The sequence below is a fragment of the Heteronotia binoei genome, chromosome 21, assembly GCF_032191835.1.
Source record: "Heteronotia binoei isolate CCM8104 ecotype False Entrance Well chromosome 21, APGP_CSIRO_Hbin_v1, whole genome shotgun sequence".
Classification (NCBI taxonomy): domain Eukaryota; kingdom Metazoa; phylum Chordata; class Lepidosauria; order Squamata; family Gekkonidae; genus Heteronotia; species Heteronotia binoei.
The window spans coordinates 113,378,486-113,403,983 of NC_083243.1; the positions used below are offsets into that span (position 1 = coordinate 113,378,486).

Sequence of the window (25,498 nt, forward strand, 5' to 3'; positions counted from 1 at the left end):
GGTTACACCTTTCTAAATCCACTGAAGTCAACAGACTTAGAAAAGTGTAACTCTATTTAGAATTGACCAGTGGATTTAGAAAAGTGAATCTCTGTATAGGATTACACAGTAAGTTTCTATTGGAGATGGACCCAACTATTTATCTTGACACAAATCCAGTAGCAACACAGTCTCCTAACCTTAAACAACTTATAAGAACATACGAACATAAGAGAAGCCATGTTGGATCAGGCCAATGGCCCATCCAATCCAACACTCTGTGTCACACAGTGGCCAAAATACACACACACACACAGTGGCTAATAGCCACTGATGGATCTCTGCTCCATATTTTTATCCAATCCCCTGTTGAAGCTGGCTACGCTTGTAGCCGCCACCACCTCCTGTGGCAGTGCATTCCACATGTTAATCACCCTTTGGGTGAAGAAGTATTTCCTTTTATCCGTTCTAACCTGACTGCTCAGCAATTTCATTGAATGCACACGAGTTCTTGTATTGTGAGAAAGGGAGAAAGGTACTTCTTTCTCTACTTTCTCCATCCCATGCATAATCTTGTAAACCTCTATCATGTCACCCCGCATTCGACGTTTCTCCAAGCTAAAGAGCCCCAAGCGTTTTAACCTTTCTTCATAGGGAAAGTGTCCCAAACCTTTAATCATTCTAGTTGCCCTTTTCTGCACTTTTTCCAATGCTATAATATCCTTTTTGAGGTGCGGTGACCAGAATTGTACATATTATTCCAAATGAGACCGCACCATCGATTTATACAGGGGCATTATAATACTGGCTGATTTGTTTTCAATTCCCTTCCTAATAATTCCCAGCATGGTGTTGGCCTTTTTTATTGCAATCGCACACTGTCTTGATATTTTCAGTGAGTTATCTACCACGACCCCAAGATCTCTCTCTTGGTCAGTCTCTGCCAGTTCACACCCCATCAACTTGTATTTGTAGCTGGGATTCTTGACCCCAATGCGCATTACTTTGCACTTGGCCACATTGAACCTCATCTGCCATATTGACGCCCACTCACCCAGCCTCAACAGATCCCTTTAAAGTTCCTCATAATCCTCTCTGGTTCTCACCACCCTGAACAATTTAGTGTCATCTGCAAACTTGGCCACTTCACTACTTACTCCCAACTCCAAATCATTTATGAACAAGTTAAAGAGCATGGAACCCAGTACTGAGCCCTGTGGCACCCCATTGCTTACTGTCCTCCACTGCGAAGACTGCCCATTTATACTCACTCTCTGCTTCCTATTAATTAGCCAGTTTTTGATCGACGAGAGGACCTGTCCTTTTACTCAATGACTCTCGAGCTTACTAAGGAGCCTTTGATGAGTAACTTTATCAAAAGCTTTCTGGAAGTCAAGGTAAACAACATCTATTGGGTCTCCTTTGTCCACATGTTTGTTCACCCCCTCAAAGAAATGTAACAGGTTAGTGAGGCAAGATCTTCCCTTACAGAACCCATGCTGAGTCTTCCTCAATAACTCATGTTCATCAAGGTGATTGTTGCTGATTGATTAGGAGTGGCTGTGTTCCCCACCCTCTTTGCATTGTTAAGCTGCTCCTTGCCAGAGAGCTAAAGGGCTCTTGGCCTGTGGCTCTTAGCCTCGGGGCTGTGTAAGGACCAGGAACCCAAATCCCTAATTTCCTTGTGCTCCCAATAAGGTAAGTTGACCTCCAGAAGGGGAGCCACATAATCAAACAGGATTTGAAAGGGGACTGAATATTTTAAAAAAAGAAGCTATCATGAAGGCAGAATGCCAGCAGGGGGGTGGGGGCTTTCCAGTGTTTTGCATTGAGTGTCACATGTATGACTATCTGCCCATAGGACAGAAGTCTTGGGTGTGTGCTCAATGCAAGGAGCTCCTGGTCCTCAGGGAACAAGTTTGTACCCTTGAGGCCAAGGTGACTGACCTGGAGAAACAGAGACAGTCAGTTAGGCACTCGAGGAAGACTCTCGGGGACATATTAGGTGAGCCCCGCTCTGAACGTGGCAGCCCCGTTGCTGCCAGGGAGTATGAGGGTCGAGAGGGAACAGGGCACGGTGCTGAGGGTAAGGGGAATGCACCTCAGAAGGGACCTCTTCTTCAGTTGGTGAGCGGGTATCCTTTCGCACCAAGGAACCAACCCTGGGCAGGGAGAGAGGGGGGATCTTAGTAGTTGGTGATTCGATCCTTAGGCAAGTAGACAGCTGGGTGGCAAAACCACATACTGACCGTATGGTGACTTGCCTGCCTGGTGCGAAGGTAGCGGACATTACACGTGTAGTAGATAGGCTGATAGACAGTGCTGAAAAGGAGCCAGTGGTCGTGGTGCATGTTGGCACCAACGATGTGGGGAAATGCAGTTGTGAGGTCCTGGAGGAAAAATTTAGGCTGCTAGGCGGAAGATTTAAGGCCTGCTCCAGTGGTTCTGGAGCAGGCAAACACTTCTCATCTTCCACAATGAAGACGGAGGCAAACAATGCATTCAGCTTCTCAGCCATTTCCCTATCCTCCTTCAGTAATCTTTTTACCCCTTGGTCATCCAAGGGCCCCACTGCCTCCCTGGCTGGTTTCCTGCTTCTAATATATTTGAAGAAATTTCTATTGTTGGTCTTTATGTTTTTTGCACTATGCTCCTCATAGTCTTTTTTTGCCTGCCTGATCACAGTCTTGCATTTGATTTGCCACAGCCTGTGTTCCCTTTTATTCATCTCACTTGGACTAGCTTTCCACCGCTTAAAGGAGTCCTTCTTACCTTTTACAGCTTCCATTACTTTGTTTGTTAACCATGCAGGCCTTTTCTTATACCTGTTTGTGCCTTTCCTAACTTGTGGTATATATTTTATCTGAGCTTCTAGGATTGTAGTTTTAAATAGCCTCCAAGCTTCCCCAAGGGTTTTCTGTATTTACCTTTCCTTTCAGTTTCCTCTTCACATGCCTTCTCATCTTAGAGAATTTGCCCCTTTTAAAGTTAAATGTGGTTGTACTGGTCTTTTAGGGCAACTCTCTATTTATACAAATGGTGAAATCAATAACGTTATGGTCACTGCTCCCAAGCGGTGCGATCACTTTTACATCTCTCACCAAGTCTTGGGCATTACTTAGGACCAAATCCAGGATCGCCCCACCCCTGGTAGGTTCTGAGACCATCTCCTCCATAGCACAGTCATTGAGAGCATCTAGAAACTCAATCTCTTTCTCTCGACCTGAACACATATTGACCCAATTAATCTGCGGGTAGTTAAAATCACCTATTACGACACAGTTTTTATGTTTAGCCACTATATTTAATCCTTCCATCATATTAAAATTGTCCTCTATCTTTTGATTTGGTGGGCGATAACAAACTCTCATAGTTAAATTTCCTTTTGGGCCCTCTATTTCAATCCAAAGCATTTCTAGAAGGGAATCTAATTCTTTGATCTCAGTCTTACTGGACAGTATACCCTCTCTGACATACAGAGCCACCCCACCTCCAACCCTTCCCTCCCTATCCTTCCAATATAACATATCCAGGAATCACCGTGTCCCACTGATTCTCCTCATTCCACCAAGTTTCTGAAATTCCCACAATGTCTATGTTTTCTCCCAACACTAAACATTCCAACTCACCAATTTTACTTTGAAGACTTCTAGCATTTGCGTACAAACATCTATAATTTCCCAGGCAAGCTAGGCCTGCAACCTTCCTCCTGTCGCCTCGAGACTTTGGCAGACAGTTCATACTGTTTGTCATCATCTCAGTGGACAACTCTGATCCATTACCCAGTAGAAAAGTAATAGCTAACCCTTCATCTCTTTGAGATGAGTCCTCCTGAACCAGAGACATTTCATCTCCTGTCAGCTTCCCCCCAAGATTTAGTTTAAAAACTGCTCTTCCACCTTTTTGATTTTAAGCAGCATCAGCCTGGTTCCATCTGGGGATAAGTGGAGACCGTCTCTTTTGTACAGCTCCCGCTTTTTCCAGAAAGCATCCTAGTGCCTAACATTCTTAAACCCTTCCTCCCTACACCATCGTCTCATCCACACATTGAGACTTCTAATTTGTGCCTCTCTCCTGCCCTGCACGTGGAACAGGTAGCACTTCTGAGAAGGCTACCTTGAGTTTCTCTGAGTTAAATTCACCCATTCCTGTCCATTTGAGTTCACTGATTCCCAAGATGTTGATGTTCAGTTTTACCATCTCTGGTTTGACTACATCCAGCTTACCTTGATTCATAGATCTTACATTCCACGTTCCAATGCAGTATTGTTCTTTGCAGCATCAGACTGTTCTTTCACCATCAGACACATCCACAGCTGAGCATCCTTTTGGCTTTGGCCCAGCTGCTTCACTCTTTCTGTGATTACTTGGACTTGCCCTCCACTCTTCCGCAGTAGTATATTGGGCACCTTTTGACCTGAGGGGCTCATCTTCTAGCGCCATATCTTTTAGCCTTTTGTTACTGTCCATGGGGTTTTCTTGGCAAGGATACTGGAGTGGTTTGCCATTTCCTTCTCCAGTGGATCACATTTTGTCTGGGTTCTCAGCTGTGGCCTGTCCATCTTGGGTGGCCCTGCATGGCAAAGCCCACAGCCTCACTGAACCGCGCAAGCCCTCTCACCATGTCAAGGCAGCAATCCATGAGAGGGATGCTGTCAAATATATGCTGTCAAATGTCAGTTCTAGTGCCCTTCCACTCTACGTCGGACAAACAGGTCAAGCCCTATGCAAAAGAATAAATGAACATAAATCCAACATTTTAAAAAACACAACACTTAGAAAACAGTGGGGGGACATTTTAACCTTCCAGGTTATTCTACTGCTGATCTAAGAGAAAGTCTTCAAATGGAGAAGCTTTGAGGGGAGATTACAATGCAAGATTGCTGAACTTGAGTTCATTCAGAAGTTCAGAGCAATAACCCCACCCCACCCCTGGGTCAGGGCTAAATAGGGACATAGGATATCATTGCTAGATTTGAGTCACTGTTTTCTTTTCTTTTCTTTTCTTTCAATTTATAGTCTGCTCTCCTTGCAAGCAGGTTCAGGGTGGATTACATCAGATAATAACACACATAATAATTCAGTAGATTAAAACCAGTTAAAAATATAGGTAACAGCCATTGGTTAGGATATGATGAATCCATCTGGAGCCACTGGGCAATAAGAACTTCTTAAAAGATGGGCCAGATAGAGAGAGAGACTGCAGTAAGGGAGACCAACTTGAGTAGACACCCATCGCCTCAACCGAAGGCCTTGCCGAACAGCTCCCAGACAGCTTTAACTCTCAAAAGCTTATATCCTCAAAATCTTTTTAGTTTCTAAGGTGCTACTGGACTTGAATCTAGCTGTTCTACTGCAGACCAATACTCTCAGAAATGATCTCACTACAGATGCTAATTTTCTGCCCCCATGCATTTTCCCACTGTTCTAATCAAGCTAATTACACTGCACATGGTACCATTGCATCCTAAATTCCTTCTTTGCGACACCCTTTCTACCTTCAGACTGGGATATCATATAAGGACTCTGAGATCTCCATTCCAACTTGTGTCTGGCAAAGTAGCCTTGACTTTCAAAAGCTCATTTCCCCAAACTCTTATTGGTCTCTAAGCTGCTGCTGGATTTGAATCTTGCTGTTCTACTGCAGCCCAACATAGCTACCCTCTGAAACTAGTCATCTTGGATTTCTCTTTTCCTATTCTATATTTCCCAAAATCATATTTAAATCCTCGCACCAGATATGTAGCAAAAGGAGTTCACTGGCATATTGTAGTCATGTTGTCCTTCAAAGTGCAGGCAAGACTATTTTAACACAAGGGGACATTGATCTGCCTAGATTTGTGATGTACTGTCCTTACTCAGTCCCAATTGACCCACAGAGTCATCCTTTTATTGTTTGTTCATGCTTTTTAGTCCAAACACTGTCCCTGCCAGCCCTAGCATAGTGGGGTTGTTGTGTATATGTGGCTCTATGTTTGATGTGGGTTGTTAGTTCCTTCCTGGCTCATTGGAGCCTATAGCACTGAGCTTGGGGACATGAGGACAATGGGAAGCAGGATCCAAATCTCTGCTTCCCCAGACCAATCACCAGCCCCCTGCTGGTTCAAGTGACCCAATGACATTCTGGCACAGGAACTTTGGAGTGTATATAGGTGGCCCTGTTGGCCCAGTACAGTAGTCTTAGTCTGCTTATTACAATGCTGTAATCACTAATAAAGAGCTGTGATCAACTGCTACTAAGTCTCCTCATGCATCAAATCCACTATTTAACAGGGGTGGATCCTATCCCTATTCTACCATTCCACTGTGCAACATTCAAAGCTTTTTTTTTTCCAATCTAAGGAGCCTTCCTCCTCAAACTTGAGTGACTTTTGACTTTTCCTATAACAGAAGAGACACTTGTTTGAGAAAGTCTTCTTAGGCTAGAGGAAGGCTCTTTGGAGGATAATTGGATTGACCTGGGTATCTCCAGCTTTACTTATCCATTATGAAGGTAACCTGCTATCAGTTGCTCTGCATTGTTAACTCCAAAAGCTTAGGTTCTGTAATTGTAGTATAGCACTTTTCACATAATGGTGAGGTATAATAATGTGTGAACTGCAGGCCCTTCTCTGAGTAGGCTTCCCAATCCCCAGGTCCCAGAGGGGGATCCCCCAGTTTTACAGGCTTCCTCCCTCCCCCAACTAGCTGGCCAGAGGGGGAAGCCCCGCCCCCAGAGCCATCATGCACCTCCATGAATGATTCCCATAGGGAATGATGGGGAATTGATCCACGGGTATTGGGGGCTCTGGGGGGGCCTGTTTTTTGAGATAGAGGCACCAAATTTTCAGTATAGCATCTAGTGCCTCTCCCCCAAATACCTCCCAAATTTCAAAAAGATTGGACCAGGGGGTCCAATTCTATGAGCCCCAAATGAAGGTGCCCCTATCCTTCATTATTTCCTATGGAAGGAAGGCATTTAAAAATTTGTGCAGTCCCTTTAAATGTGATGGTCAGAACTCCCTTGAAGTTCAATTATGCTTGTCACACCCTTGCTCTTGGCTTTGCCCCCAATGCCTCCTGGCTCCACCCCCAAAGTCCCCAGATATTTTTTAAATTGGACTTGGCAACCCTATCTCTGAGACAGAGTTTTGGATGAAGAACAGTCACTACAACAGGCTAGGTTTTAAAACATTGATTCAGACCTGTTTCTATGTGCAGTTTTAGCCCACAGAGGCTTTATACCTTTTTAAGTTCTGAGATATTGTTAAACTCTCTTTTTGCTATTTCTTGAAATATGTAAAATCCTCCCCTCTTCAGACCTTGCATATCTGAAATATTCTATATCCAAATGTACAGAGAAGAAGTAGAACTGTAGGTTTTCTGTGTATGAATATGAATTTCTCATCTGAGATAAGCACACTTAACCTTTCTGAATGCGCATCTGTCAGTGGCTAAAATACAGTTGCCAACTGCCTGGAGGTAAAATGTCCTGATCCTTTTTAATACACACTTAATGAGATGCTGTTTGCCGAATGATGCTATGTACCTGTATGCTGTAAAAAGCTCCACCTGGTTGTAGGGATTATAATTTGTTTTTTTTTTTAATTTAGATTTTAAACTTAATTTTCAAAGGCTTCTAGGCCAACAAATACTCTTTTGTTAGCTAAATTCCTTGTTCAGGCCATGAGAGTTCAGACAACCTGTGGCAAGACATCTTGCTTCTAATATTATGTAGCCTGCCCTCTCTGGTTTCAGTTCTTCCTTTCTTCCTCTTATTCTTAGTTGAAACCTACCATACGCTTTTGTGATCCTTGTCCCCCTTGGCTGCTTAAATCTGTGGTGGGGCTCTGATGGACTGGGCCCAGGAGACAGTAAATGCCTCCTTGAGAGAAAGGGTAGTCACTCCATGACAGTGTGCATGGGAAGTACCGGTCTGAGTAACCTGATATGTGCAACTCCAGTAGCTGTGCAGGAAAGACAAAACTCCAAGCAGCCAGTCAAACAGATATATTTGGGCAAGAAGATAGAAGCAGTGTTAGGCAGTCCAAGGTTCATTCACAGTTATCAGTTCAGCCGAGTTAACAGTACTAAATCAGTTTCCAGTTAGAATAGTCAGTAAGCCAGTCCATACATTACTTCAATAGCCAGTCTTAGCCAGTCCTTCAGAGTAACAGTCAGATAGTCTAGATGTTGCTCCTCTCTCACGCACAGTTTTTCTCCTCTCCTTGTATCACCCGACCAAAGCTGAGAGGTAGACCTTTACTGATATAGTGCAGCCAGCCAATCCCCATCATTGATTGCTAAACAAGCTGCACCTGTTACTCTTGTGACTTGCATTAGCCTGTATAGCATGTGTTACATAACACTTACTCAGCAGTTTTGTATCTTAAAGAAACCTAACTCTGACACTCCAGTCCTAAAGCAGGCAATGGTGTGTTCACTCCTAAAGAAACCAACTATGGACCCAGGAGAGTTGAGAACTACCATCCAGTTTCAAATGTACCATTGCTGAGCAAGGTGACTGAACAAGTGGTGGCTAGTCAATTTCAAAGATTCATGAATGAATGTTTAGATCAATTCCAATATGGTTTCAGGCCTGGTATGGATCTGAAATGGCCTTGTTGTTGGCTTGCATGGATGACATGCATCAGGAGATGGCCAGGAGCAGTGTGACCCTGTTAATTCTCCTGGACGTCTTGACAGCTTTCATTACCACCCATCAGAGTATCCTTCTGCATAGCCTTTTGAGATTTGGCTGGGGGGGCACTGTTCTGTGGTGGTTCAGATCTTACCTCGAGAGTAGGTTTCAGAGTGTGATGCTGGGAGATTGCTACTTTGTTCCTTGTCGCTTGGCCTAAGGGATCCCCCCAAGATTCCATCTCATCTTCCATGCCATGTGAAACTACTGGGAGAGGTCATCTGGAGAACTGGCCTGAGTTGCCACCAATGTGCAGATGATGCTCAACTATGTCTCATGCTTCTATCAGATCAGAGATGCTGTGGAAAGTCATATCTTCTTGGCAGTAAATATCTTGGTGGCAAAGGAGGGGTACAGAGAAAAAGGGTAATCTTCCTTTCCTTTCTACATAAGCTATATTATGTGAGCTAAGGTTGGGGAATGTTAGCGTTCCAGGCCTTTGCTTAGGGTCCCCGACCCCAGTAGAATTCTTTCCTATGGATGGGAAGAGACTGGCTAGGGAGCTCAAACTTCTAGATAGAGAAACAGAGAGAACTAAAAGTATTTATTAATTCTTAAAGCCATGCACAAGCAAAACTTAATGGCATATAGAAAATCCCAATAGTGTACACTTCAGTAAGAATAAGGAATATTCCTGGACTGTGGACCAAGACGCCACTCAACCATAGGTAGGGTGTTGGCCAAACAGCCTTGAACAAAGCCTAAAACTCCATATTTATACTCCTTTTTATCTATAGGAACCAGTGGGGATGTCAATTACAAACATACCTGTAATGTACTGGGAGACGAGACGTGGTGAAGGCATAGGTCTTTATTGGCTAGTACATCACACGCAACTAAGAACACGCGGCCGGGTCCGCTAATATATACATGCCTCCCGGAACATCCCCTTCGCTGGCCAGCCCAATCCTGGCCAGTTAAACTTCCCGCCCTTGGTCCGGATTGGCAGTGGCTTTTCCCGCGCTGCGCACGGCGACCCGAGGGTGGCTCGGGTCGCGCGGCGCTTGCGCTGAGTCTGATACACTACACTCCTCCCCTCCTAGTTTAAACTACATAGTCCTGTAGGTACGCTGGCGTCCTGCGTTCCCGTGTTGATCTCCTCGGGGTTGCCGTTGGTGTGGGGCCCGATCCCGACGTGGGTGGCGCCGTTTCTGGCTGTTGCCGGCCCGGGTCGGGTGCTGGCTCCGGTTCTGGTCCCGCGGCTGCGGGGGCCTCGTACGTGGGTAGCTCCTGTATTGGCGGGGCCCCTTCTGGCGGTTCCGTTGCTGGCGGTTCCCTACTCACTGCCTCTTCTGTCTCCTCGGGTAGGGTGCGGCGGCGCAGCTGGTCGATGTGCCGCCTCAGCACCTGGCCTCCGGCGGTGGTTACCTCGTATGACCGGGAGCCTGTTACCCTCAGAACCCTTCCCGCCAACCACTCGGGGCCGCTTGCGAAGTTTTTCGCATACACTGGGTCGCCCGGAAAGAATCCTCTCACTGCTTCCCGGACCTCGGGGGACCCGCGGACATCCGGCGCCCGGTCCGGGTGTAGCCTATCTAGTCGAGTGGTCAGTTTCCTCCCCATGAGCAGTTCTGCGGGGCTGAAACCGGTTACAGGGTTTGGGGTGATCCTGTTGTGGAACAGGAATGCTGAGAGGCGGTGGTCCCAATCCCCATGTACTATACGGCCAAGGGCCTCTTTGGTGGTCCGCACCATGCGCTCCGCCTGGCCGTTGGTGGCTGGATGGAATGGGGCGGACCTTATGTGCCTTATGAGGTACCGGTCGGTGAACTCCCGGAATTCCCGGGAGGTGAATGCCGTGCCGTTGTCCGTCACCAGGGTGTCAGGGATCCCGTGTGTGCAGAGGACCCTTCTGAGCGCCCTGACTGCTGCTGCGGTGGAGGTCGAGGCCACCGGGATAACCTCTAGCCACTTTGTATATGCGTCCACAAGTATAAAGAAGATCTGGCCCTGATACGGCCCCGCGAAATCCACATGGAGGCGGGACCACGGCCGCCCGTTCGACTCCCACCTGTGGACCGGGGCGGACGGCGGATTGGGTCTGGACTCCTGGCATGGTTGGCACCTTCTTACCCACCCCTCTATTTCCTCATCCATGCCCGGCCACCACACGTAGCTCCGGGCCAGGGCTTTCATTCTCACGATGCCCGGGTGGGTCTCGTGGAGATCCTCCAATACCTGTCTGCGCAGGGGGGGGGGCACCACCACCCGGCTCCCCCAGAGTATGCACCCCTTGTGTGTCGATAGCTCGTCCTTCCTGGACGCGAACGGCCGAAATGCTTCTTCCACCTTGCCCGAGGGCCACCCCCTTCCCACCCAGTCCCTGACCCGTGCGAGGATGCGGTCTCTCCCAGTCGCCCGAGCCACCTCGTCCGCGTGCAGTGGGCGCTCGGGGAGCGTCTCAATGAGCATCACCCCGTGTGCCGGGGCGGGATCTGGGTCCGTTGTGGGTAGCGGCAGGCGGCTGAGGGCATCTGCGTGACCCATTGCTTTACCGGGGCGGTGTATCAGAGCGTAAGTGTATGAATTCAGGAACTGGTTCCACCTTAAAACCCTCTGAGACAGAATCTGGGGGGTCTGACGATCGGGGGCTAGGAGGCCGAGGAGCGGCTTGTGATCAGTGGCGATGGTGAAACGCCTACCGTAGAGGTAGTCGTTGAACTTTTGCACCCCCGCCACGATCGCCAGGGCCTCCTTATCGATCTGGGCGTAGTTCCGCTCGGCAGGGGACAGAGTCCGGGAGTAGTAAGCGATCGGCGCCTCTCTCCCGTCCGGGAGTTGGTGCCCTAAGACCGCTCCTACTCCGTAGGGGGAGGCGTCGCAAGCCAGGATCAGGGGTAGGTTTTCATCGTAGTGATGAAGTACCGCGTTAGAGACCAAGAGATCTTTCACTGCCTGGAACGCCGCGGCTTGGCGTTTACCCCAGACCCACGGGGCCTGTTTATCTAACAAGCGGTGCAACGGTTCCGCCACGGCGGCTTTGTGTGGCAGGAATGCATGATAAAAGTTCAATAATCCTAAAAAACTCTGTAGTTCTGCCTTGCATTTGGGGGCAGGGGCCTGGACTATGGCCCTGGTCTTGTCCGCCGTCGGGTGAATTCCAGCCGCGTCCACGGCGAACCCCAGGAACTCCACTCGCGGAACACCCAACAAACATTTCTCCTTTTTGACTCGCAGCCCCGCCGCTTGGAACCGTCTGAGGACCTCTCGCAGGCGGCAGCTGAACTCTCCTTCGGTGGGGGCGGCGATTAAAACGTCGTCAAAGAAGGGTTGAACTCCGGGGATCCCTTTCAAGAGAGAGTCCATTATGCTCTGGAATATCCCCGGAGCTACACTGACCCCAAACTGCAGCCGTTTAACCCTGAACGCGCCCCTGTGGGTCACGATCGTCTGCGCCTCCGCTGTCTTAGCGTCGACCGGCAGTTGCTGGTATGCTTGTGCTAAGTCCAGCTTTCCAAAAACCCTCGCCCCGGCTAGTGCTGCGAGGACGTGGCTAACCACCGGGACTGGGTAGGGGTTGTCTTGCAGCGCCTTATTGATCGTGCACTTGTAGTCAGCGCAGATCCTAACCTCCCCGTTGGGTTTTACTGGCGTTACTATGGGGGTCTCCCATTCCGCATACGTTACAGGTTCTAGGACGCCCTGGGCTGTTAGGCGGTCCAGTTCTGCCTCTATTTTAGGCTTAAGGGCGAACGGGACGCGCCTCGCTTTAAGCCTTATGGGCCTGACCATTGGGTCTATCGGTAAGGTGATGGGCGGACCCTTGTAGCTCCCCAAGGACCCGTCGAAGACCTCGGGGAACTCCCGGCAGACCCCGTCGAAATTGCTGGCCTGCAATTGGTCCACCCCCACCAGCTGGATCCCCAGTGGATTGAACCACGCCAACCCGAGAAGTGTGGTCAGTTGGCGCTTGACCACTAGGATGTCTAGGGGCCCCCTAAAACCCCCTCTTTCTACATGCACCCGGGCCCACCCCACGATGTGTACTGGGTTCTTCTGAAAGTCCCTCAGTACGAAGTCCGCTGGCCTCGTTTGGATGCGGCGGCGGGGACATAGTTTCTTGAGGGTTTCCTCCGAAATGATAGAGATGGAGGAACCCGAGTCTACTTCCATGATGCAGGGGGCGCCCTCGATTAGGACCGACATTTTGACCTTGTCTGGGGCCGAGAGGGGCAAGTTCAATACCTGCAGACTGGTGGATGCCGTCGTGTGTGTGTCCAGGGAGTCGTGATGTGCTGACGGTTGGCGGCGGCTGTTCTTGGCCCGGCAAGCCCGGGCGATGTGGCCTGTCTTTCCGCAGCTGCGGCAGTCCAGGTTGCGGTACGGGCAGTCCCGTCGCTCGTGGGGGTCGCCGCAGCTGGCGCACCTGGAACCGGTGGTGGCGGTGGCCCTCTCCGTCGCTCGTTGTCTCGCGGGGGCCCGTGTGTCCGTTCTCTGAGGCCTCCGGAGCTGAAACGCTTCTTCCTCTGCTCGGTCTTCCAGCTCTGTTTCCCCTTGGTGGACGGCTTCGCCGCGTGGCTGGCCGAACGCCTTGGTGGCCCTCTCGAACGCCGTCGCCTCGTTGAAGGCTTGTTGTAGCGTGAGCTCCTCCTTAGCGAAGAGCTTCTGCTGCAGTCGTTCGTCTCGGAGGCCCCAGACGAAACGGTCCCTCAGGGCTTCGTCCCTTTTGTCAAAATTGCAGTTCCCGGCGATCTGTCGAAGGGCCGCCAGGTAGACCGCCGCTGTCTCCCCCGACTTTTGGTCCCTCTTGTGGAAGAGGAATCGGCGGGCGACGATGGACGGTTGGGGCGAAAAGTGGCCCGTGAGGAGTCTCACGACTTCCCGGTAGGTCCTCTCGGTCAGCTTAGCTGGAGCGGAGAGGCCTCTTGCGATCTCGAAAGTTTCTTCTCCACAGACGCTCAGCAGGACGTCTCTCTTCCTGTCGTCATCTTCGATCAGGTTCGCCCGCAGGTAGCACTCGACCCTTTCGGTGTAGGTCTCCCATCTCTCGGGGTGCTCCGGGTTGAATTCCGCAAGATGGCCCGTCGTTACTGTAGAGTTCGCCATGGTGGCGGCGGGCTGTGCGATCCTGCGGTCTCACGCCTTCCTCGTCTCCGGCCCGGTCAGGTTCCCCTCGGGGCGGCCGGACCTATCTAGATCCCACCTTCGTCGCCAGTGTAATGTACTGGGAGACGAGACGTGGTGAAGGCATAGGTCTTTATTGGCTAGTACATCACACGCAACTAAGAACACGCGGCCGGGTCCGCTAATATATACATGCCTCCCGGAACATCCCCTTCGCTGGCCAGCCCAATCCTGGCCAGTTAAACTTCCCGCCCTTGGTCCGGATTGGCAGTGGCTTTTCCCGCGCTGCGCACGGCGACCCGAGGGTGGCTCGGGTCGCGCGGCGCTTGCGCTGAGTCTGATACACTACAATACCAGATGTGACAAATATCAGCCCTGGTTGATAACATAAACTTTTGCTGGTATGAACCTTTGCCCAGATATAAGTTTAAGATCTGTCAGGTCAGAGAGTCAGTACTGTCTCTTCATCAAGGGTGGGGAGCTAGGGTGCCTTGCTCTCATATCTATATGCTATGATATTTGCCTGGCACCAGTATCTCTAAAAAATGTAAGCAATGCTTGTATGAAAAAGGGCAACTAAAGGATAACATCCAGAAAATAAATTATGTGCTTAGTGGAAGGAATATAGCTGCATCTGGCTTGCAAAGCATTATGGGACATCACTGAACCAGGCAGAGATGTGCAGGCCAATTCAGGCTACTATACAGAAAGAGGAAAGGCCCAGACAGAAATGGCCCAGTCTTGAATAAAATTTTGCCATAGCTAATTAACAGGCTTAAGTATATTACTGTAATGCATAACTGCCAGTATGGGGCAGGGAGGTTGGTTGACACCTGCAGAAAATCAGAATAGTAAAATGAAAGCTGAGCTGGAGGTAGCTGAAATATTTCTAAAATGGCTTCTGTCTTGACAGATTGCCCTTCCCTTAAAGAAGAAGGTTCATAGCTTGGGGAAGTTCCTGCAGGATAAATAGTTGGCCAGAAGTGTCTTTTACCAACTTCAGCTGTAGAGCCAGCGGCCTTCCTAAGTGAAAAAGCTCTTGCTACTGTGGTACATGCCCTGGTAACCTCTAGATTAGATTACTGTAATACGCTTTATGAAAACTGTCCAGAGGCTACTGTTGATACAGAATACTATAGTCAGAGTGTTGACTGAAGTGGGTCATAGGAATCATATAATGACAATCTTGTTCCATCTACACTGGCTTACAATTTGCTCAATTCAAGGTGCTAGTATTGGCCTTTAAAGTCCTGTACAGCCTGGGGCCTTGTCTCATATGAATATCCCATATACTCAGGATGTCCCCATATACTTTGGAGTCCCTGCTTCAGTTGTTCCCACCATCAGAAACTTGGCAGGTGGCAACTGAAGAAAGGGCCTTCTTGATCATGGCACCAAAACTTTGGAATGTCCTCACAGGGAGTTTTATCTGTCTCCCTCTATTGGTGTCTTTCACCTGTAGGTGAAAACTTCTTTTGTTTCATCTATTATATCTCCTTCTAGTGCTGTTTATGTTTTTGTAATTTTACATTACAAAAATATATTGTATTTTAACTGTATTTTAATTGCTTAAATGTTTTAATGGTTTTTAAATACACTGCCTTGTGGACTCTGGTGTGGTGAAAAAAACAGCATACATATGTTTAAAATAAATACATTTAATGGGCAGGTTGTTGTATTTGTTAAAATAAATACATTTAATGGGCAGGGTAAAATACACATTGATTACTTAAATGCTAACACAACATCCAGTCTGATATAGATGGACCATAACTCAGTGGTAGAGTACATACTCTGCATGCAAAAGATCCTAGTGACAGTGGATCTCAGGACTTAGGAGAGAATCTGTTCTGAGAAGCTGGAGATCTACTGCCAGTCAGAGCAGCTAGAGGGGCCAGCATTATATGTTGATAATATGGTTTTATATATGCAGGAATCAGAACCAATTCTGTGATGAGATGAGATAAGATGCAGCAGGTCATGGATTGAGATGCCTCCACCACCACTCCCTCACCTTCTCCTCCAGTGCATCCATGCTAGACAGGATAATTCTCCTTCTCTCTTTGCTCCTCTAGATATCTTTAAACACAGTGTGTCACTACTCAGGGGGTATTACCAATTGCTGCCACCACTCTGGGTAAAGGGTTCCCCTTGAGAAGGCCCAGAGCTCCCTCCCAAGCCCTTCAGGCCTTTGTAGTGAAGCAGAGAAATAACGAGGTCCTCATTCATCACTGTGTTGAAACTAATTTTACTTTGATATCAAGGCAGAACTTAGCCAGCCATAGGCCCAATATGACTAAGTTAAAGTTATTCTCATTCAGACCATTTTTATTCACACCCCAAAACAAGCAGGTAGGCCCCCAAGCTTATCTAATTCAACATACCCCACCCCCTTGCTCTCCTTCTACCTTCTGTTTCCATGCATTATCAGCTCTTGCAAGAAGTTTCTCTGAGGCCTCTTTGTTATCTACTTTACAACCTTGAATCCACACCCACTTGAGGCCATGTGCTTCTAACATTGCATCAGACATTCTCTTTTTGAAGGCATAAGCATGCTTTTATTCATTATTATACGGGTATTCATTAATTATTCAGAGTGTGCCCCTTCATTCCCCCCTTTTAGTCTTCTGAAAGCTTACTTACTTAAATCTGAAGCAGACTAACCATCATCCTCATTAAACAAATTAATTCTGTATGCCCACTGAGGAAGGGCAGCTAGGTGACAATTTGGTTTTTGACATTTCCAAGAAAGACTGAAATGACACTACAATGGGGTAATGAAATAGTATATTGACAGAGATGGGGTACAGATGGGTCACGGGAGGAAGAGAGACAGCGATGGGATTATCCATTCTCACTGGCACATCCCAGTATTTTCCATCTAGAGAAGATATGTGTGTGGGGAAGAAGGTCACTCAGAGGCATGCCTTGGCTATGCAGCCCAGCCTTCCAATATGGAGTTTTCCTGGTCTCCACCATGGGGCCTTTCTGGGCACACAGACTAGCTTGAGAGGGGCCCCCATGTCTTTTAAGGCTACCCTCTTTATTTGGCAGCACTCTGGTATCAATTTTCCCCCTTTGGCACCACCCAACCCTTGGATGGTGTGTGCCACGTTTCATGGTGCACTGCCAATCAGACTTCAAACAACCAGGGTTGAGACACAGTTGGAACAAAGGGAAAGGGTTTAGGAATGTCAGCTACCAAAAATAGGCTATACATAAGTTAAAAATATAAAATAATCCATTCATGGTATATGCATTGAATAATTACATATGTCCAGTCTAAATTTGTGAACATAGATCTTGAAAGGATCCTAGAGAACTTATTTCTTTATCAATAAAACATTATTAGTTATGATGCAAGAATACAAGAACTCATCTCAATTTCTAAAACACATAAGGGACATATGCAAGTGACATGTTGCTTAGGCTTAGGCTGAGCGGGCTGAAGCTGAACCCGGCAAAGACAGAGGTCCTTTGCTTGGGTCGTTGTGGCCTGGGAAGGGAAATCCCCCTGCCAGTTTTTGACGGCGCGCCGTTGATAGCGGCGAGCAGGGTCAAAAGTTTGGGGGTACTATTGGAGCCTTCACTGACAATGGAGGCTCAGATAGCAGCCACTGCCAAGTCTGCATTCTTTCATCTTAGGCGGGTGAAGCAGTTGGCCCCCTTCCTGGAACGCGACAACCTAGCAACAGTGATTCATGCTACGGTCACCTCGAGGTTGGACTACTGTAATGCCCTCTACATGGGGCTACCCTTGTGCCGGACCCGGAAATTGCAGTTCGTGCAGAATGCCGCTGCCCGGCTGCTATTAGGGCTCCCAAGATGGGAGCACATTTGGTCGGGGCTTCGGGATCTGCACTGGCTGCCAATAACATTCAGAGTCCAGTACAAGGTGTTGGTCATTACCTTTAAAGCCCTATATGGCCTAGGACCTGCCTACCTTAGGGACCGTCTCTCCCCACACGTTCCCCAGAGAGTACTAGGATCGGGTTCACAAAACCTGTTAGTAATCCCCGGGCCAAAGGAGGCCCGCCTGAAATCCACCAGGGATCGGGCCTTCTCGGTAACGGTGCCTTACTGGTGGAACCAGCTGCCGGAAGAGGTGCGGGCCCTGCGGGACCTAGGGCAGTTCCGCAGGGCCTGTAAGACAGCCCTCTTCCGGCAGGCCTATAACAACTAACTGACATTGAGAATATCTTCTGGATGGAACTAAAAATGACATTGAGAATATCTTCTGGATGGAACTAGAAATGCATCTACAGACCGCTGGTTTTTATTCTTATTTTTATGTCTTATTAATTATGGTTTTATTATGTAAATGTTTTTAAGCTGAATCTATGTGAATTATAATGTTGTAAGCCGCCCTGAGCCACTTCGGTGGGAAGGGCGGGATATAAGTCTAAATATAAATAAATAAATAAATGTTATAAACTGAATTAACTCATGTGCCTTTATGGCAAACACCTTGTTGTAGCCTAGGTGATTAAGATACACACATTCAGACATACTTGGAAATATTGCCAGTTGTGGGCAGTCCACATTTGGCCACATTATTACAATACGAAAACCATTTCCTGACTAAGTCCTTGTTCCCCTCCTCCCTTAGTCTAACAAAAGGTCTTCTTTCTTGAGTTCATGGAGAGTTTGTGTGCTCTATGCATAACAATCTTTTCACAGGGAAATCTGTTTCTATTGTAGCCAAAAGGAATTCCTTTTCCTGGAAGCACAACTTGGAAGTGGCAGTGGGGCTGCTGTTGTGATCAGCTGGGGCAACCAGCCTTTTGCCAGGCAGAGGAATTTCCCTGGAAATAAGTTTTCTCCACAATTCAGTTTGGATGGGGTTCTGGGGGAGGCCTTCCTTCCAACATCAATGAGGCATGACCAGGCAAATTTCAGGACCTCTGGGTAGATATGGAAGAGCCTGGAAAACATACTTGGAGAAACAAACAAACAAAACAACAATAATAGGTGCTTTTTCCCTTTAAAGCTTTCCTTGGCTGTCCACAAATTGCCATAACTTGAGCTCAACCCTGTTGAGATAGGGTTACACACATTAGCTAAATTACCACACTTGCTTTGGACTGGAGACTTCCTCCTCCTCACATGGAGTTTCAGTTTGACAAGGTCTCTACCCTTCCAATGTTAAAGGGCAGATTTCATACACCATACATTATGCAGAACAAAAATCTACAATATATACCTATGCATCACTTCTCATGATTCAGGCTAGTGCACATCCATATAGAAAGTAAGCACCTAGAGGTTCATGAGAGGCCTTTACTTTGTTGCAACAGATATGAATCTTAAAAAAACACACATGAAATTGTGCATAAGATTAGGAGCTCCAAAAAGAGATTACCAGAGTTGGGGTTACCCCTGGATTATGTAAATGGTCACAAAAAGGGAAGAAAAATTTCAAAAACAAACACAATACAAAACTAAGGCCTCAATAGAACAATGCCAGCTTTTAACATACATGTATAATAATAATAATAAAATTTTATTTATACCCCGCCCTCCCCGCCGAGGCAGGCTCAGGGTGGCTTACAAGGTATGGCAAAAGCCATGTTGAACAATAAAACAGTTATACAATTCAATACAGTTTACAATTTACCATTAAATTTTTACATAATCTAAAACAGTCTAAAATCAGACTAAAATAGTCTCATCTCACTGCTATCTCAGTTATATTAATGTTAATGATGGCGTGATGTTTATTTCAAGCTCCATCTTGGAAGGCTAGCCGGAAGAGGGCGGTTTTGCACGCCCTACGGAATTGGCTAATGTCCCGTAGGGCCCGCACCTCTTCCGGCAGCTGGTTCCACCATTGGGGTGCTTTTATAGAGAAGGCCTGTTCTCTAGTTATTTTTAGTTTGGCCTCCTTTGGCCCAGGTACTTCCAGAAGGTTTTGTGAGCTGGATCGCAGTGCTCTCTGGGGAACATATGGAGAGAGGCGGTCCCTAAGGTAAACAGGTCCTCGGCCATATAGGGCTTTAAAGGTAATAACCAGCACCTTGTAACGAACTCGGTAAACAATTGGCAGCCAATGCAGCTCCCGCAGCCTAGCCCGCACAAGTTCCCATGGAGGTAGGCCCAATAGCAGTCTGGCTGCTGCATTCTGCACTAGCTGCAGTTTCCGAGTTCGGCACAGGGGCAACCCCATGTAGAGGGCATTACAGTAATCTAGCCTCGAGGTGACTGTTGCATGGATCACTGTTGACAGGTCATTGCGATCCAGGAAGGGAGCCAACTGCCTCGCCCGCCTAAGATGAAAAAAGGCGGATTAAGCAGTGGCTGCTATCTGGGCCTCCATTGTCAAGGAAGACTCCAGTAGCACTCCCAAGCTCCTGACCCTGAGCACTGGTACCAGTGATGCACCATCAAAAGCTGGAAGGGAGATTTTTATTTATTTTTATTTATTTGAGATTTATATCCCGCCCTTCCCACGAATGGCTCAGGGCGGCTTCCAACAATTTAATCAAACATAAAATTTAAACAATATTAAGTATAAAACAATTAAATATTTAAACAGTTAAAACTTTAAAACAGAATATTTCAATTTCCTGTAAACAGATGGCTGGCCAGTTACATCAGTTGTCATCATAGCTAGGTGTAGGCTAGCCGGAAGAGGGTCGTCTTACAGGCCCTGCGGAACTGCGCCAAGTCCCGCAGGGCCCTCACCTCTTCCGGCAGCTGATTCCACCATACGGGGGCCATAACGGAGAAAGCCCTTTCTCTGGTGGCTTTCAGACGGGCTTCTTCTGGCCCGGGGATAGTGAGGAGATTTTGTGTTCCTGACCTCAGTGCTCTCTGGGGAACATGTGGGGAAAGACGGTCCTTCAGGTAGGCAGGTCCCAGGCCATATAGGGCTTTAAAGGTAATAACCAGCACCTTGTACCGGACTCGGTATATCACTGGAAGCCAGTGCAGAGTCCGGAGACCCGGCCGGATGTGTCCCCACTTTGGGAGACCCAATAGCAGCCGGGCCGCGGCATTCTGCACCAGCTGCAGTTTCCGGGTCCGGGACAAGGGCAGCCCCATGTAGAGGGCATTGCAGTAGTCCAACCTTGAGGTGACCGTAGCATGGATCACTGTTGCTAGGTCGTCGCGTTCCAGAAAGGGGGCCAGCTGCCTTGCCCGCCTAAGATGAAAAAATGCGGACTTGGCAGCGGCTGCTATCTGAGCCTCCATCTTTAAGGAAGGCTCCAACAGCACCCCCAAGCTCTTGACCCTGTCTGCCGCCATCAGCATCTGGACTGCCTCCCTCCGGACCACTGCATCCTAGGCAAAGGACGTCTGTCTTCGCTGGGTTCAATTTCAGCCCACTCGACCTAATCCAATCTGCCACGGCTTTCAGCGCCCGGTCCAGATTTATAGGAACATCGTCAGCCCGGCAGCCCATCAATAGATAGAGCTGGGTGTCATCCGCATACTGGTGACAACCCAGCCCATATCTCCGGGCAATCTGGGCAAGGGGGCGCATGTAGATGTTAAATAACATCGGGGAGAGAACTGCTCCCTGAGGCACCCCACAATTAAGTAGGTGCCTCTGGGACAGCTTCCCCCCAATTGCCACCCTTTGTCCCCGACCCTCCAGGAAAGAGGAAAGCCACTGCAAGGCTAGCCCCTGAATCCCTGCGTCGGCGAAGCGGTGGGTCAGCAGCCGGTGGTCGACCATATCGAATGCAGCCAAAAGGTCTAACAACAGCAATACCACCTCACCACCTCGGTCCAGGTGTCGCTGGAGATCATCCATGAGGGCGACCAGAACCGTCTCTGTCCCATGGCCCGGGCGGAAGCCGGACTGGAATGGATCCAAAGTGGAAGCGTCATCCAGGAAGCTCTGTAATTGCAACACCACAGCCCTCTCTATAACTTTGCCCCAAAAGGGCAAATTTGAGACTGGCCGGTAATGAGCCAATTCGGCCGGGTCTGATGTAGCTTTTTTCAGGAGGGGGCGGACCACTGCCTCTTTCAGAGGGGTTGGAAAAGAACCCTCCAAAAGAGATCTATTTATGATGTCCCGTATAGGACATCTCAGCTCCTCCTGGCAAGCTTTAATTAGCCAGGAGGGGCACGGGTCCAGATCGCAAGTTGTTGTGCATGCAGTAGAGAGGATCCTGTCAACCTCCTCTAGGTCAAGCGGGTTGAAACGGTCCAGAATCAAACCAGAAGACAGGCACGGAGCCTTGAGTTCACATACTGTATCTAATATGGCGAGGCAGTCGCGGCGGAGCGACTGGACTTTGTCTGCAAAGAATTTCACAAATGCCTAACAGCCTATCTCTAATTCCTTAACATTTGGTTTGCCTTGTGGCAATGTAGTAAGGTTCCGAATTATCCTAAATAATCGTGCCGGGCGTGAATTTGCAGATGCAATCTTAGCCACAAAGTATGTTTTCTTTGTGGCCTTGACTGCCATCTCATAGGACCTCATAAACTCTCTATAAGATGCTCTAGCCATTTCGTCATGAGTACGCTGCCATTGCCTCTCTAGCCGTCTGAGGCCTTGTTTCAGCTGGCGTAGTTCCGGGGTATACCATGGCGCCAGCCTAGTCTGGGGTCGCAGAGGGCGTCCAGGTGCGATCTCGTCAATGGCTCTGGAGAGCCGGCTATGCCAGGTCTCAACCAGGTAATTGAGGGAATTGCCAGAGGGCCAGGGATCCCGCAGAGCCATTTGGAACTGTTCCGGGTCCATCTGGTTCTGCGGGTGAGCCATAATGTGCTCGTCGCCTAGACAGGTTTTGCGTGTAGTGTCCACACAAGCCCTAAGTGCGAGGTGGTCTGACCATGGCACCGCTTTTGCGATTATATCGTCCACCATAACCCCGGCCGCAAAGATCAGGTCTAACGTGTGCCTGGCCTGATGCGTGGGAGGGATCAGACCCAAATGATTAGAGAACTGGATTAGAGAATTTAAACCATTGGAAATCAGTGGGGTGTTCAAGTCCCACTGAACCCGATTTTCCTCTGTGTCAGCTTATCCAAAATTTGTTCTGTGGGTCTCACATAGGTGTGAGAGTGGGTTTCAACAAACTTTTAACAACAAAAATCCTAAAAACAAATAATAGTTAATCCTTAAACAAACAATTCTTAGCAGACATACCAGTAATTCTTAAAACTACTATATAATAATAAGCATGCACTAAACTTGAATTGCAGATCCAGGTTTCCTTTATATAACAAAACAATCCTGGAAAGCTAATTCTGGTTGATACACCTTGACAAAGAAGGTTGAAATAACAGAGAGGCAGAAATTTAAAACAAGCAAATGGAAATGTGTTATCCAGTATCAAGCCTGGCCAGGACTGGAGACTGGATTGAAACACAAAATAAAGCAGAATTGGAGTCCTACCATGGTAAGAACATGAAACATAGAAAGGATTTTCTGAACAAAACACTCAGAAAAAGTCAAGCTCTAACAAGATACTATAGATGGAGGTGTAAAATATGATAGATAAGTATATAGATGCCTCTTTCCACAAGTAAGAGGTTCACCGTATAGCTGAATAGGAAGATTGATGTGCACAGTTCATAGATGGAACGTAACTATAAATGACATTAAGAGAGCAGATGAAGATATACATTTCGAGGAATGCAGAATATTATTAAAGTCCAGATTTCCAATGAAGACCAAGAGTTTTCAGGAATCCTGCCTACTAAATTACCAACAAATCTAGAAAAGGTATTTCCATGGGAAACATGACACTGAGAATAACTGGATCACTGCTAAAACAAAGTATTAGTTTCTCAAGACTTAAGAGAGAAAATGCACAGTGAGAGGGCAGTTCCACCCAAGGAAGGGTATAGATGTTCCTCTATAACACATGTTATAACTTCAAATGAAAAGAGGTCTTGTAGAAACCAAAATTTGTCAGATAGAACTTCAAAACACTGCTCTTTTCAGAAAATAAAAACTCAGTACCAACAACAAAAGGAACCCCCAGATCCAAATGAATGAAAAACTGGGAAGCAGCCCAAAGTTAGACAGAGAAACTGCCATATGCAACACCTGAAGACCACATGTTTCTGATATGAGATGTACTTAACAAAAATCACAAGAGAAATAAAATTTCCAAAAGATTTGATACTGTATTGCTTTAGCAGAATAGATGTTCCATATAAACCCCAAATTGCAAATATAAACTTTTAACCCATTGTCTCAGATTAAAAAAAATTGTGCTACAGGATTTATCCAGTCTGGTGGCAACCTATCTTCTTGGTGTTTCTGGGGGAAATACCAGACTTTGGACCTGTGTTGGACTGTCAGTTGGCAAGTCTGCTAACCCACCTTGGCCAGACAGGTGGCAGACTTTGTCACACTAACAGAGACCTGATCTTTTGGGCAAGGCCACATTCTCTGCAGTTAGTTTTATTTCCTGAATGGGGTTGCCGTATCCAGACAGGACAGATTGCTAGAGATCTAAAATGGAAGTCTAAAGAAAGATGAGATCCCAAGGAAAACAGGCTCTGAGCTCTCACTCACACCAAACTTCCATTACCCTGCAGAGAAAACTGAGTCTGCAGCTTGGAACTTTGTGCTGTGATTCCAGGAGATCTCCAGGCCTCCCCCTGAGAACTGGCCTCATCTAATTTTAGTCCAAATCATTGCTCTTCTGTTTCTTTATTTTATTAAGGGGAGAGAGGTCTTTGTTACCTTACAAAGCCAGGTTTCTCTATTCTAAAAGACATTCAAATCCAAAAGTTAGATTTTTCTTGAAGGGGAGGTTTAGGGACAAAGGAGCCTTGCCTGCCCACGTGGAACTTCCATTCTCTGACATTTCCCAGAATTCTGGCTTTTAAGTTCCCCATGGCACCAAACATTTAGACAAGACACTTCTAGGGAAAATAGAAAAAGACGACGGCGTTGGATTTATATTCCACCCTCCACTCAAGAGTTTCAGAGCGGCTCACAATCTTTTTTATCTCCCTCCCCGGCAATAAACACCCTGTGAGGTGGGTGGGACTGAGAGGGCTCTCCCAGATGCTGCCCTTTTAAGGACAAGCTCTAGGCTACCCAGTCCCCAGATCCCAGCGGGGGATCCCCCCATTTTTACAGGCTTCCCCCCCGACCCCAGCCAGCTGGCCTGCGGGGGAAGCCCCGCCCCCCACAGTCACCATGTAGTTTTAGAGCTCCCGCAGGTCTGTTTTTAAAATATGTGCCTTTAAGGCTGAGCAGGAAGCAGGAAACAGGAAGTGCTTCGGAGAATGGCCCCTCCCTTTGTTTTGCTTTCGTTTTCAGATCAAGTAAAGTTCTGCAGGAATAAGATGCAGTAAGTATTTGTGTGTGAGAGAGGGGGAGGGGGAGGGAATTCCCTGGTTTGGAGTCTCTCCCCTTGCTTTAGAAGCGTGGTGGGGTGAGGGAAATGTCTACTGGGCACTCTATTATTCCCTATAAAGAACGATTCCCATAGGGAATAATGGGGAATTGATCTGCTGGTATTGGGGGCTCTGGGAGGACTATGTTTTGAGGTAGAGGCACCAAATTTTTAGTATAGCATCTAGTGCCTCTCCCCAAAATACCCCCCAAGTTTCAAAATGATTGGACCAGGGAGTCCAATTCTGTGAGCCCCAAAAGATGGTGTCCCTATCCTTCATTATTTCCTATGGAAGAAAGGCATTTAAAAAGGTGTGCTGTCCCTTTAAATGTGATGGCCAGAACTCCCTTGGAGTTCAATTATGCTTGTTACACCCTTGTTCCTGTTACACCCCCAATGTCTCCTGGCTCCACCACCGAAGTCTCCTGGCTCCTCCCCCAAAGTCCCCAGATAT

At 47.6% G+C, this 25,498-nt stretch overlaps 1 protein-coding gene across 4 annotated transcripts in view; it reads left to right on the forward strand.

Annotated features, from left to right (window-relative positions):
• Nucleotides 1-25,498, forward strand: part of PAMR1 (peptidase domain containing associated with muscle regeneration 1) — a 161,166-nt gene that overhangs the window by 21,060 nt on the left and 114,608 nt on the right. The gene's annotated exons all lie outside the window — the stretch shown is intronic.